Source organism: Panicum virgatum, chromosome 7N (assembly GCF_016808335.1).
Source record: "Panicum virgatum strain AP13 chromosome 7N, P.virgatum_v5, whole genome shotgun sequence".
Classification (NCBI taxonomy): Eukaryota; Viridiplantae; Streptophyta; class Magnoliopsida; order Poales; family Poaceae; genus Panicum; species Panicum virgatum.
The window spans coordinates 18548463-18560355 of record NC_053151.1 but is presented as its reverse complement, the minus strand read 5'-3'; the positions used below and the strand labels follow the sequence as shown (position 1 = coordinate 18560355).

Here is an 11893-nt window from a genome sequence, read left to right as displayed (position 1 = left end):
TTGCATTTTTATGCATTTGTATAATAATTTAGACACTAAAACACATTTGACACACTAATATAACAAATTTTGAACTCAATATGATAAATTAAGTGCTTAAATAGTAAATTTATCTATTTTCGAGGCTTTTATTGAATTTATTGCACATAAAACATATTTAAATGAATTGAAATTTGAAATTTAGTGTCAATACTTTGAATTTAGTGCAAAAACTAATACTTATTAGGATTAACATATGTTTAACAATAATAATACAATTTTGCAAGGTGAAAATAGTACATGTATCTATTTTTTAATCTTTTATTGAATTTATTGCACATAAAATATATTTAAACGAATTGAAATTTGAAATTTAGTGTCAATACTTTGAATATAGTGCAAAGACTAATACTTATTAGGATTAACCTATGTTTAACAATAATAATATAATTTTGCATGGTGAAAATAGTACAGATATCTATTTTTGAATCATTTATTGAATTTATTGCACATAAAACATATTTTAACGAATTGAAATTTGAAATTTAGTGTCAATACTTTGAATTTAGTGCAAAGACTAATACTTATTAGGATTAACGTATGTTTAACAATAATAATATAATTTTGCATGGTGAAAATAGTATATATATATCTATTTTTTAATCAATTATTGAATTTATTGCACATAAAACATATTTAAAATTCAAATTTGAATTATTCACACTTTAATTTAGTGCAAGACTATACTTCTAGGTCAACTTTTAATTTAGTGCAAAGACTAATACTTATTAGGATTAACGTATGTTTAACAATAATAATATAATTTTGCATGGTGAAAATAGTACATATATCTATTTTTTAATCATTTATTGAATTTATTGCACATAAAATATATTTAAACGAATTGAAATTTGAAATTTAGTGTCAATACTTTGAATTTAGTGCAAAGACTAATACTATTAGGATTAACGTATGTTTAACAATAATAATGTAATTTTGCATGGTGAAAATAGTACATATATCTATTTTTTAATCGTTTATTAAATTTTATTGCACATAAAACATATTATGAAGAATTACAAAATAATTACAAAACAATTACAAAAGTGAAAAATACAGAATCATTTCGGGAGTTTAGTACCGGGCCATGGTTTTAGCCGGTACTAAATTGCCGCCCAAAATTTTCCCGCCTGTTGGGGACGTTTAGTACCGGCTGGTGCCACGACCCGGTACTAAACGGGGCAATTTACTACTGGCTGGTGCCACCAGCCGGTACTAAACGTCGCAGTAGATAGTTTAGTACCGGGCGCAGCCATGGCCCGGTACTAAACTGCCTCTTCATATAACCGGAGGGACTTGGCGTTTGTCGCCATCCCCACCCCCCCCCCCCTCGACACGAGAGACCGAACCGCCGCCGCCCGTCGCCGTCGCCGCCACCGTCGTCCGGACCAACGCGTGGCTCCTGAGGTCCTCCGCACAGCACTGCACTGCTCGTGTCGGCCCCGCGCCGCCCCCTCTAGAGCCCTCGCGCGCGCGCCGCCCCCGCCCGTCGTCGCATCGTCCCCTCCGGCGCCGGCCTCCTCCGCGCTGCGCCGCCACCCGTGCCTCCGCTGCGCCGCCGCCCGTGCCTCCTCCGGCGCCGAGCAGCCTCCTCCGCCTGCACTTCCCTCTGTCCTGCCTCGTCCCTGTCGCCGCACCGAACCGGCGCCGCCACCTCGTGCCTCCCCGACGTGAGGCCTCAGACTGACGTCAGTACGACTATGTGCTGATGTCAGCCATTTTTTTAATTAGTTTAAAGCAGTATTCTATTTTGTAAAAAATTAAAGAAAAGTTGTAGAAATTTTAGAAAATTTGTAGAAATTATAGATATTTTTTTAAATTATAGTAAATTTGTTGAAAATTTGTAAGAAATTGGTAGATATATACGTAGAAGTAATGAAAATAGTAGGAAAATGTTAGGAATTGATACGCACTAGTGAAAATTGTAGAAATTTGTAGAAAATTATAGATATTTCTTGAAAATGTAGAAAATTTGTTGAAATTTGTAGAAAATGTACGGAAAATTATGGAAAATGTAGAGGAATTATGAAAAATTATGGAAAATGTAGAGAAATTATGGAAAATTTTGGAAAATGTATGTAAAATTATGAAAGATGTATGGAAAATTATGGAAAATGTAGAGAAATTATGTGAAATTAAGGAAAATGTATGGAAAATTATTGCTTAGGTATATTGTACAGAAGTATGTCTTTATATCTTGTAGTAATTATGGATATTCTACAAGAATATTATATATTGTAGAAAACTTCATGTCCTTACTAGCTTCACATTTATTGATTTATTTGGTATTTTTGAATTGTGTATGGTATGAAATGTATATGATGTAAATTTTGTCTTGTACAGCTTTATCTATTGAACTTCTAATTTTCTTTGTAAATTTTAGTTTGCTATACTATAAATAGGTGTAATTAGTAGAAAATCTTAGAAAATTCAGGGCACATTCTGTAAAATTCCAGGGCACATTGAATATAAGATGTATATGATGTAAATTTTAGAAATTTTGTCCATGTATGCATTATGCGGCTTTATCGAAGATGCACTTGTAATTTTTTTATACATTATTAATTAGTACAAAATTGCATATCAAACATATGTTGATTCACATGGGAAACGAAATGGAACCCTTTCGCCGTGATGACAACGAGACCTTTCTTGCGGACATAATTGGTACAGGCACGCACCACTACGAAGAGGATGCTGCCGAGGACGATGGTAGCCAATACCTTAACGATACTGGCGATGGCAATGATAACCAGCCAGAACAAACGACTGTGCAAGATAATAGCGCAGAGGTATATACAATTCGTGCTTATATATATAAACATACGCATTAATTCTGAATGTAAGTACAATACGTACTAAATACATATTTTTTTAGGCATCCGGATAGACTAGGAAACCAAAACGGAAACGAGGGTCGAAGAAAATCATGGAGGGGCACACTATTATCATTTCATTGCATCCTGACGGTGAACCAAAGTCTCCGAAGGGTGTGAAGACGACGGTGGTAAATCAATGTGGATGTTATGTCAGGGACCACATTCCCATTAGCTTCAAGCTATGGAAGAAAAGTAAAGCCGCAGATATCGATGCTGACATTATTCTCGAGACCGAGAAAGAAATGTTATAGGCAGATGTGAAACGCCACTTCAGCTTTCCGGAGGACAAAGAACAACTGTTTAAGGATTGGGTCATGAAGAAGATGGCTATTGCTTTTCAGATGTTCAAGAAAAATTTGAACAAAGATTATGTTAAAAAGGGACTCACGTCGGACTTCGAGATAGACTTCAAGAATCAACGTCCTTATTGGGAGGCATTCGTACAGTACAAGTCGTCCGAGGATAGCGAGAAGAAGACATCCCAAGCCAAAGAGAATGCGAGCAAAAAGAAGCACTTCCATCATCTTAGGCAAGGAGGATATGCGTCGGCGATTCCGAAATGGCAGAGGATGGAAGATGATCTCATTGCCAGAGGAATCGTACCGGCGACTTTCCACTGGCCGGTGCGAGCAAAACATTACTACTACGCTCATGGAGGCTCATTGAATATGGAAGATGGGTCGTTCGTCACTAGCGATGCCATAAGGGAAGCGGCCGACAGGCTCGAAGTGGCACTAAAGGCCGTGTCCGAAGGCAGCTTCAAGTCGGACAGAGAGAAAGACGAGCTGACGTACGCTCTTGGCATACCGGAACACAAAAGGACGTGTGCGAGGCATAGGCGTAGTTCCATGGAAGCATGGCTTCAGTGGCGACATAGAGACGTATCGAAGCCGACAGAGAAGAAAGGATGAAGAAGCAGAGAAGATGCGTGCCCTAGAACAACGGGTTGCTTCGATTGAAGGTGCACTTGCAACTAGCCAGCAGCACCCACCAGAAGCCAGATCAACGGCTCAGTTGGAGACTAGCCCCGTCGCTCGCAGCGTCGTAGCAACATCGCTTCAACGGAACACCCAGCCGCAGATCGAGAGGAAACAGTTGCGGAACACTACCCCGTGGACGACATCGCCGTGAGGACCCCCCATGAGCTTCTATTTCCGCTAAGGAAAAAACTAAAAGTAGTCGCTCATGGGGTTGCTGAAGTCCCTGTTCAAGGCGGGACAATCCATGGCATGGCGATTCCAGAAGGATATGCTAGAGTCATGGTTGACCGTGTCGAGAAAGGATGGGAAGACCTCAACCTCGAGATCCCTGGAGGCAATGGAGAAGAGGAACTAGGACAGGCCCTCCATACTTGGATCTGTTGGAAAAAACAGTACATAAGAATTGCAGGAAGGGATCCTAGCCCATCTCCGAGGTCACCGCCAGCTGCTCGGGACCCCAGCGTTAGTCCATCGCCATCACCAGCCGCTGCCCGGGACCCCAGTGTTAGTCCGCCTCCGCCATCTCCTCCCCCCGCAAACAAGAAACAATCTGCTTGGGTGCCGCCATCGCCACCTCCAAGGCCAAAGAAGACCCAAGCACGAAAGAAGAAAGAGAAGCCCGCGCCTGAGAAGTCAGGTTATGAAATGACTGATGAGGAATTGACAGCTTGGGTGCAAGAAGAAGTGCGCAGGCAGTTGAAGCCAAAGAAGCCTCCGCCAAAGGAACTAGTGGATCCTGCAGTGAAGAAATTCTTTCTATCCATGATGACCCAACCAAAGCCTCCACTGATGTCGGACTACGACCGCTCGATCACAAAGGCATGGGAGAAGAAGAGTAACCGGCGAGAGAACCAGAAAGTTCCCCAGCTCGGAGAACAATCAAAAAAAATGGTACCCCCTCTAGTAGTGCTTTCAAAAGATGATGAAGCTACTGCTGAGTTTTTCAAGGAAATAAACCTCACAAAAGCTTAGCTCCTAGGTCAAGAAAAAATCCCAGTTCACCAAGGGGCAGGAAGGAAGCCATTTGTAATGGGGGAACCTCTTATGTAGCCAGAGCTGATTGAAACCCTACCAACAGGAATGCGTGAGTTCCATAAGTGGTACTTGAAAGCATCTGCAGAGGGGTATATAATGATAGCCGCTCGAATTAAACATACCCATTTCTATCGGGGGATGGATGACATTTGGATCGATTTTGACATTTTTTATTTCTATTCCATCAAGACGCCCTAGACAAGTCCCTTGTTAGTGTATGGCCTATGTAAGTGTTTCCTGTCAATTGTATACTCTAGCTCTACTAAGTCGTTTAGATTTCTCATTCCCTCCTTTTATTTGTAATCGTGCAGGATAAAAATGCAAGAATGCCGGAAGAGCGGGATTTACAACGTTGGCTTCATCGATCCGAATATTATACATGAGGAGAGTGTACGCCAATATCCTAATCGGACCGAGAATAATTTAGTCATGTCCTTGGAAGGGCAGCACGATCGCACATTCATTCTATTTACGTACAACTTCTAGTGAGTCCTTTGATTTTTTTAGTAACTTCAACTAGCCAATAAGTGTATATATCTAACATTTCTTGTATCCATATGTATGTATCAACAGTTTCCACTGGATCCTACTTGTGATCGAAATCGATCGGTCCCGAGTTACTGTGTGGGACTCCTTGAAGAAGCCACCGGAATTATATCAAAATCTCATAGACATCATGCAAAGGGCATGGTCTTGGTTCCTCAAAACACAATTAGGAGTCACGTCAACACCGACTGAACTTGAATTCAACCATAACAAGCCGGTACGAATATCGCACATATAGTCTCATTTATTCAAACAGCATGAATATTTCATAACATGTATATATGTATATAGTGTTTGAGACAGAACCAAGGAACCAACCTCTGCGGATAATACGTATGTGAGCACATGCACTTTTTTTGCAGTGATACCAAGAGGGTGACACAAGAAAACTTTGAAGTACGTATAACATTAGTAACAATTTCTTGTATCTAATTTCATGCAGGTACTAAATTAAACTATTTGTGTTTATTTGTTGTTGCAAATTTGGAATATGAAAGAGAATCTCATCGAACCGGCAAGAGTCAGGTCAATTCAAGAAGCACTATGTGGATTCCTGTTAGATGAGGTGATAAATCCAAAAGGTGAATTTCATTCCGATCCAAGGATAAGTGTGGCTCGAGCTGATCAACTCAACAAACGCCGCAAGAAGGATGCCAGTGCCGATGACGATGCAGATGATTAGAATTATTGAAGAATTTGTCGGAAAAAACTTATGAGAATTCATACTTGTAAATATTATTGTCCTTTATCCATGTATGTATATAATTTCTAATATTTTTTATCCATGTATGTACATAATTTCTTTTATTTGCTTTGCTCCATATACAAATACAAATTCTAGACATGAATACGAGTACGAATACACAAACCGCTGCGAGTACGACTACTAATACTAATTAATTGAAATTGAAAGGAAAAGAGAACAAATATAAAGGATCAAAAAAAACTTCTTTTAGTACCGGGAGTGGCCAGCCTAAACTGCTCAGCCTAGCTGCTGGCGTGGCCAGCAGTTTAGCATCGGCTGGTGTTACCACCGAGACTAAACAGCCCATTTAGTACCGGGCGGTCTGACCGGTACTAAGTGCACGCGCACTTAGTACCGGAGGAGCGGTACCGGGCGGAAAACCGGTACTAACTGGGGGTTCCCGCCCGGTACGTATGTGGATTTTTTCTAGCAGTGGTTGTTAACCTTTATTGATAATTGAAACCTCACTTACATAGTTGACAATAAAACATGTAATAGTACTACACATAATGTGCATGCGACATTCATACAGAAACAGAACACGCCATAACATGCTTGTTTTCTTATTTAATTACTTGCATGGTTCTACGTAACAAGGGCCACTCTTGCAGTCTTCCGCTTCAGCCAATCTTGGGAACCTTGGCGACGATATCGACCCAAACACGAACACGATTCGGATCTATCATTTGGTCCACCATGGTGCCATCAGGGGTGACGACGACATTGAGGTCTGGCCGGTCCGCCTTAATCTTCTCTTGCCTCCTTAATAGTACAGCCCACAAGTTCAGGCCACTCCGTCTTGGGAGCATCGCATGACTTGCTGTCAGCTGGCGAGCTCATCTTCACAGAGCAGCTCAGCAACACCTCCAGTAACTCTGCATGTATATTTGTTAAACAAGAGGGCCATAAACGTAGCTATTCGTAGAAAGAAAATAAACCCAATGCAAACTATGAAGACTTCAATACGACTTTTCAAAAATGAAACGCCAAACTATAGCTAGAAAACAAAGATCCCTTTTAGATAATAGAAAGATAACTCTACAACAGAGGATCGAAGCAGCCACACCAAAAGATCAAAGAACTCTTACCGCCAAGATATAAGCCCTACTGCAGTATTGTTTCTTCTTTTGCGTCCAACGGATACCTTGGATGTTAGTCTATTTATACGAAATGTTGATGAAGGACCATGTACGTTCAGAGCCATGTGTTCAATGATGACTAAAACGGTTCATGCACCTTGGCAAGACCTTTATCCTATCAGATACTACTATAATACTTGTTATTATTGTCGGCAGTTTGGACCAGAGAAATCTTCAAAGGAGCACGTTGATGCGTGGGAAATTGTACTCAATTAATCCATTTTTAACAACACATAAAAACGAACGAAAGCGTAGTTAAGAGAAGAAATATTGAATGGCACTGTATGAGGTGTATTTCAATCAAGTAAGTAAGAAAAGACCATGGCGTCAGGGGAGGAGCCAGGGCCCGTGCTGGGCGTGCTGCAGGCCCCTGCCCACTTTATCCCCATGCAAATATACATGTTATTTAGGCTTAAATAGCAGTATTCAGTATAATTTTAATCAACTCAGTATTTGTCTCTATAGGTTTAGCTCGGGCTGAGTCTTTCTAGCTCCAACCCTGCAATGTGTTTATTTAAAACGTTAATTTAAATAAATAGTGGGCGTGACTAGGAGAAACAGGGACTAGTAAAAGAACAAATAAATGAGATCCTAATAACTATAAAATTCTAAAATTTTACTTAATATTTATGGAAGATTTTTCTAGGAAGTTTTCAAATAACTTTGTTTTCAAAAAGATTAAAAAACTGTTTTTATGAAAAGCTATTTAAATATGTTTTTTGGGTAAACTTCTTGAATAATTTAAAAACGTCCTTCAAAAGTTGTTTAAACAACTTAAATGCATAGTATTTGGTGCCCACCCACACTCACAGCCATCAGATCAATAATAAAGGGCTGAAATTGAGCCAAGTCATATCAGTTCTTAGGTGATGTGGCTTATTAATCTCAACCATCCACTGTCGATCAAATAGGTGTGAGTGCGCCACGCCATAGGGCGGGTAGCTGGCCCTATATATATGCTCATAAAATCCGCTGTCTAAACAAATTAAACAAATTTATAGATAAGTTTCTAGAAACCAAAGTGATTAGGTGGTGCGCATATGTGCCAACTAGATGTACCAATTGCGCACGCTCATACCTATAATGGAGCAAATAGCGCTTGGACATCTGATGAAAATTTTCTTGTTGGACTATGTCGTAATATTGAAAATTAATAGCTGCAACATTAGAGATAGCAGCTCTACAACATTAAAAAAAAGCATTTAAAATAAGTTTATCACTACTATAAAAATAATTTGTAGTAATTTCTTAATTTTTCTATAAAAGCTTTGAGTTAATACAGCAATCCCCTATCACTACTACAAAAAATAATTTTTAGAGATGGTAAAATATTATTTGTAGGGCGCGGTGTGTGGTATCCACTCCTGTTTTTCGCAGTTACAAATAGCTATTTGCAAGAGAGGTAACTTACCCACACCTACAAATCAATTTCTAGGAACAAGTCAAGTCATCGCCCGTATCCCTAGAAATCAATTTTTAGAAAATAAGAAAATGATAAATTTTGAAAACAATAAAAGAAAAAAAATAAAAATATCCCAGCAACACATGCCCCTCTATTCCATAGGTACAATTTTTTTTTATGAAATATACATACATGCATGAATCAGGATTAGAACTGCTTACCTCAAGCCTCACGTGTACGCTTCTCTCCACCACACGACACAATCACTTTTGACTATACAAGCCTACAAGATATACTATTCTTTTGTGTTAACTCTGAAATCAATTTGTAGGAGCGGTGAGGCCATCACCAGTCCTAGAAATTCATTTCCAGAGGCGGAAATGTTTTTCTATTTCATTCTGAAAATTCATTGAAATCCTTAAGCATAGAGAGCTTATGACTTTTTAAACAATTAAATAAACATAGAGAACTTATAACTTTTAAACAATTAAATGACCTTAAATAAAAAATTATTAACTACAAAGTTTTAGGTCTCGTCAACCTCTATAATTTTGATATAAAGTTTGACTTTATCTGAGATCATTTGAAAATTTATGAACTTTTTTGCAAGGGACCATCTGTAGGATTAGGTCAGGCCATCACCCACCCCTAGAAATGCTATTTTCAGGGTGGGTGATGCCATCACCCGCCCCTAAAATACAATTCTAGGGATGGGTCAGATACTATAGCAATCCTACTCCTTTTGTAGGACCAGATTATCATATCTGTAGTAGTGTAATTTTCACATATCACATTTAAAATTTCATTTGCACTATCGGAATCCAGTTGTTTGCCGAGTGTCCCGAAGTTTACCAAGTGCATTCTATTGGGCACCCGGCAAACACCTCTTTGTCGAGTGCTGCCAAAAAACACTCGGCAAAATAACAATACTCGGTAAAGGCTCTGCCGAGTGCATTCTATAGGCCCTTTGTCGAGTGTTTTTTTTCTTTTACACTCGGCAAAATATACTCTGCCGAGTGCCTGAAATTCAATACTTGGCAAACAAGCTCTTTGTTGAGTGCTGGGCAAAAGACCCTCGGTAAAAAGAACTTTGCCGAGTGCTAGACAAAAAGCACTCGACAAATGACAACTTGAAAGCATATTTTTAAAGCAGTAAATTAATTTAAATAAAAAATGTTCAACTATAAAGTTGTATAACTTCTCAAGATCTACAACTTTTATTTTGATCATTTCTTTATTCGACAAAGTGATGGCAACGTTGCTCACAAAATCTACATCTCTCCCATATAGTTTCATGAAACTAGAAGAGACATATATAAGATTTGTGAATAATGTTAGTACCACTATGTCAAATGAACAATTTGTCAAAATAAAAGTTGTAGATCTTTAGAAGTTGGGCAACTTTGTAGTTGAACACTTTTTGCCAACAAACACTACGTTTGAATTTCTCAAATTTGAAATTTAATTTTTTTTAAGTACATCGGATGGAGAAACAGCCAAAATGAAAGTTGTAGACCTTGAAAACATGATATTTTGTAGTTGATAACTTCTTGATTTGAAATTATCTGTCAACGGAAACTATGTTTGAAATTTCTCAAATTTGAAACTCAAAGTTTGTAAACAACCTCGGATGAGAAACCAGCCAAAATGAAAGTTGTAAAACTCGAAAAGTTATGAAATATTGTAGTTGACAACTTTTTTATTTGAATTCATCTAGAGCCTCAAACAAGCAATTTACCCTCGGTTTAGTATAATATGTTGTATCCCATCGGCTGCGTAGTTTGGGAGAAATGTTTTTATTTTCAGGTTTTTTTCGATTTTCGATTCAAATTTTGTTGAGTGTTATTTTCTGCCGAGGGTCTTTTGGGCACTTGGCAAAAGCCGACAAAAAAAAACATTGGGCAAAGTGCTCTTTGCCGTCAAAATGGAAGCCAAGCGCTCTTTGTCATGGGTGGCACTCGGCAACACTCATCAGCAAAGCCCCAAAGCTGCAGATTCCGATAGTGTTGCCAACGTATTATTCATAACTCAATCATCACAATTCACAACTTATGACAGGCGAACCATATACAAGAGTCCATCACAGACATGCTTTTATTTACTTAACCCACATGAATGGTCCATAGGAACACATACAAATGCCATTATTTGGTGGCTTGGCGTTTCGATGCTTCAGCCAATTTTAGGAACCTCGGCGACGATGTCAACCCAGAGACGGACGCGATTAGGGTCAACCTCTTGGGTGACAAAGGAGCCTACAGGGACAGGCACGACATGGAGGTGCGGCCGCTCCGCCTTGATCCTCTCCATCGCCTCCTTGATCGTGCATCCCACTAGCTCAGGCCACTCCGTCTTGGGAGTAGCATTGCACCCCTTGCTGTCAGCTGTTGAGCTCATCTTCTTCAGAGATACCTGCAGAATTTCTGCGCCCCATTTGTTAAAAATGGGAGTTCAGGCTACACAAAGTAGTAGAAACGAAGCAAACCAGAACTACGGGCTTCAATCAGTTTCTTGTTCTTCTTTTGCAATGTTCATAGCTAAACGAACAAAGAACAATAGGAAATTGAAGGGGGCGCATGTATTGTGGCTTACCTCAAAGATGTAAGCACTTTGATTGATGTTTTTTCTTGTGTGTTCGATGATGGATGATAGCTGATGAACGCAAGTCGGATCCTATTTATAGGCAATGGATTCCGCAAAACGTTTGTTCAAAGCCTTGTCTGCACAAGCAACCAGGAAAGTTCAAGCCTTGTCTGCACAAGCAACCAGGAAAGTTCAAGCCTTGTCTGCACAAGCAACCAGGAATGTTCGAGCCCAGTCTGCTGAACCTTATCCAGTTACGTATTTGTAGTTGTCAAAACGTTGGACCAATAACAAGCACGTTGATGAGTAGGTGTAGAAAAAAACTAAACTTTAGCAAACCCTCTCTTCTCCACGCATTTAGCACATGCCGAACACGAATATGAACAGTTCCATACGGAGACGTTCTTCTTTTTGGACATTTCAGTAACCTGTGTCAGATATAGAAGATCATGCATGCTGGCAATATATGTACTCCCTCCGTTCTAAATTATAAGTCATTCCAAAAAATTTGAAGAGTCAAAGTTTTTCAAGTATCATTAGATTCT

At 39.3% G+C, this 11893-nt stretch overlaps 1 long non-coding RNA gene across 1 annotated transcript; it reads right to left on the bottom strand.

The window, feature by feature from the left end:
- Nucleotides 1–10761: 10761 nt before the first annotated feature.
- On the bottom strand, nucleotides 10762–11463 carry LOC120682504. The gene is made up of 2 exons (XR_005678480.1): nucleotides 11358–11463; nucleotides 10762–11188 (listed from the first exon to the last, which is right to left on the bottom strand). It is a non-coding gene; the product is annotated as an uncharacterized LOC120682504 (long non-coding RNA).
- Between the last annotated feature and the right edge of the window lie 430 nt (nucleotides 11464–11893).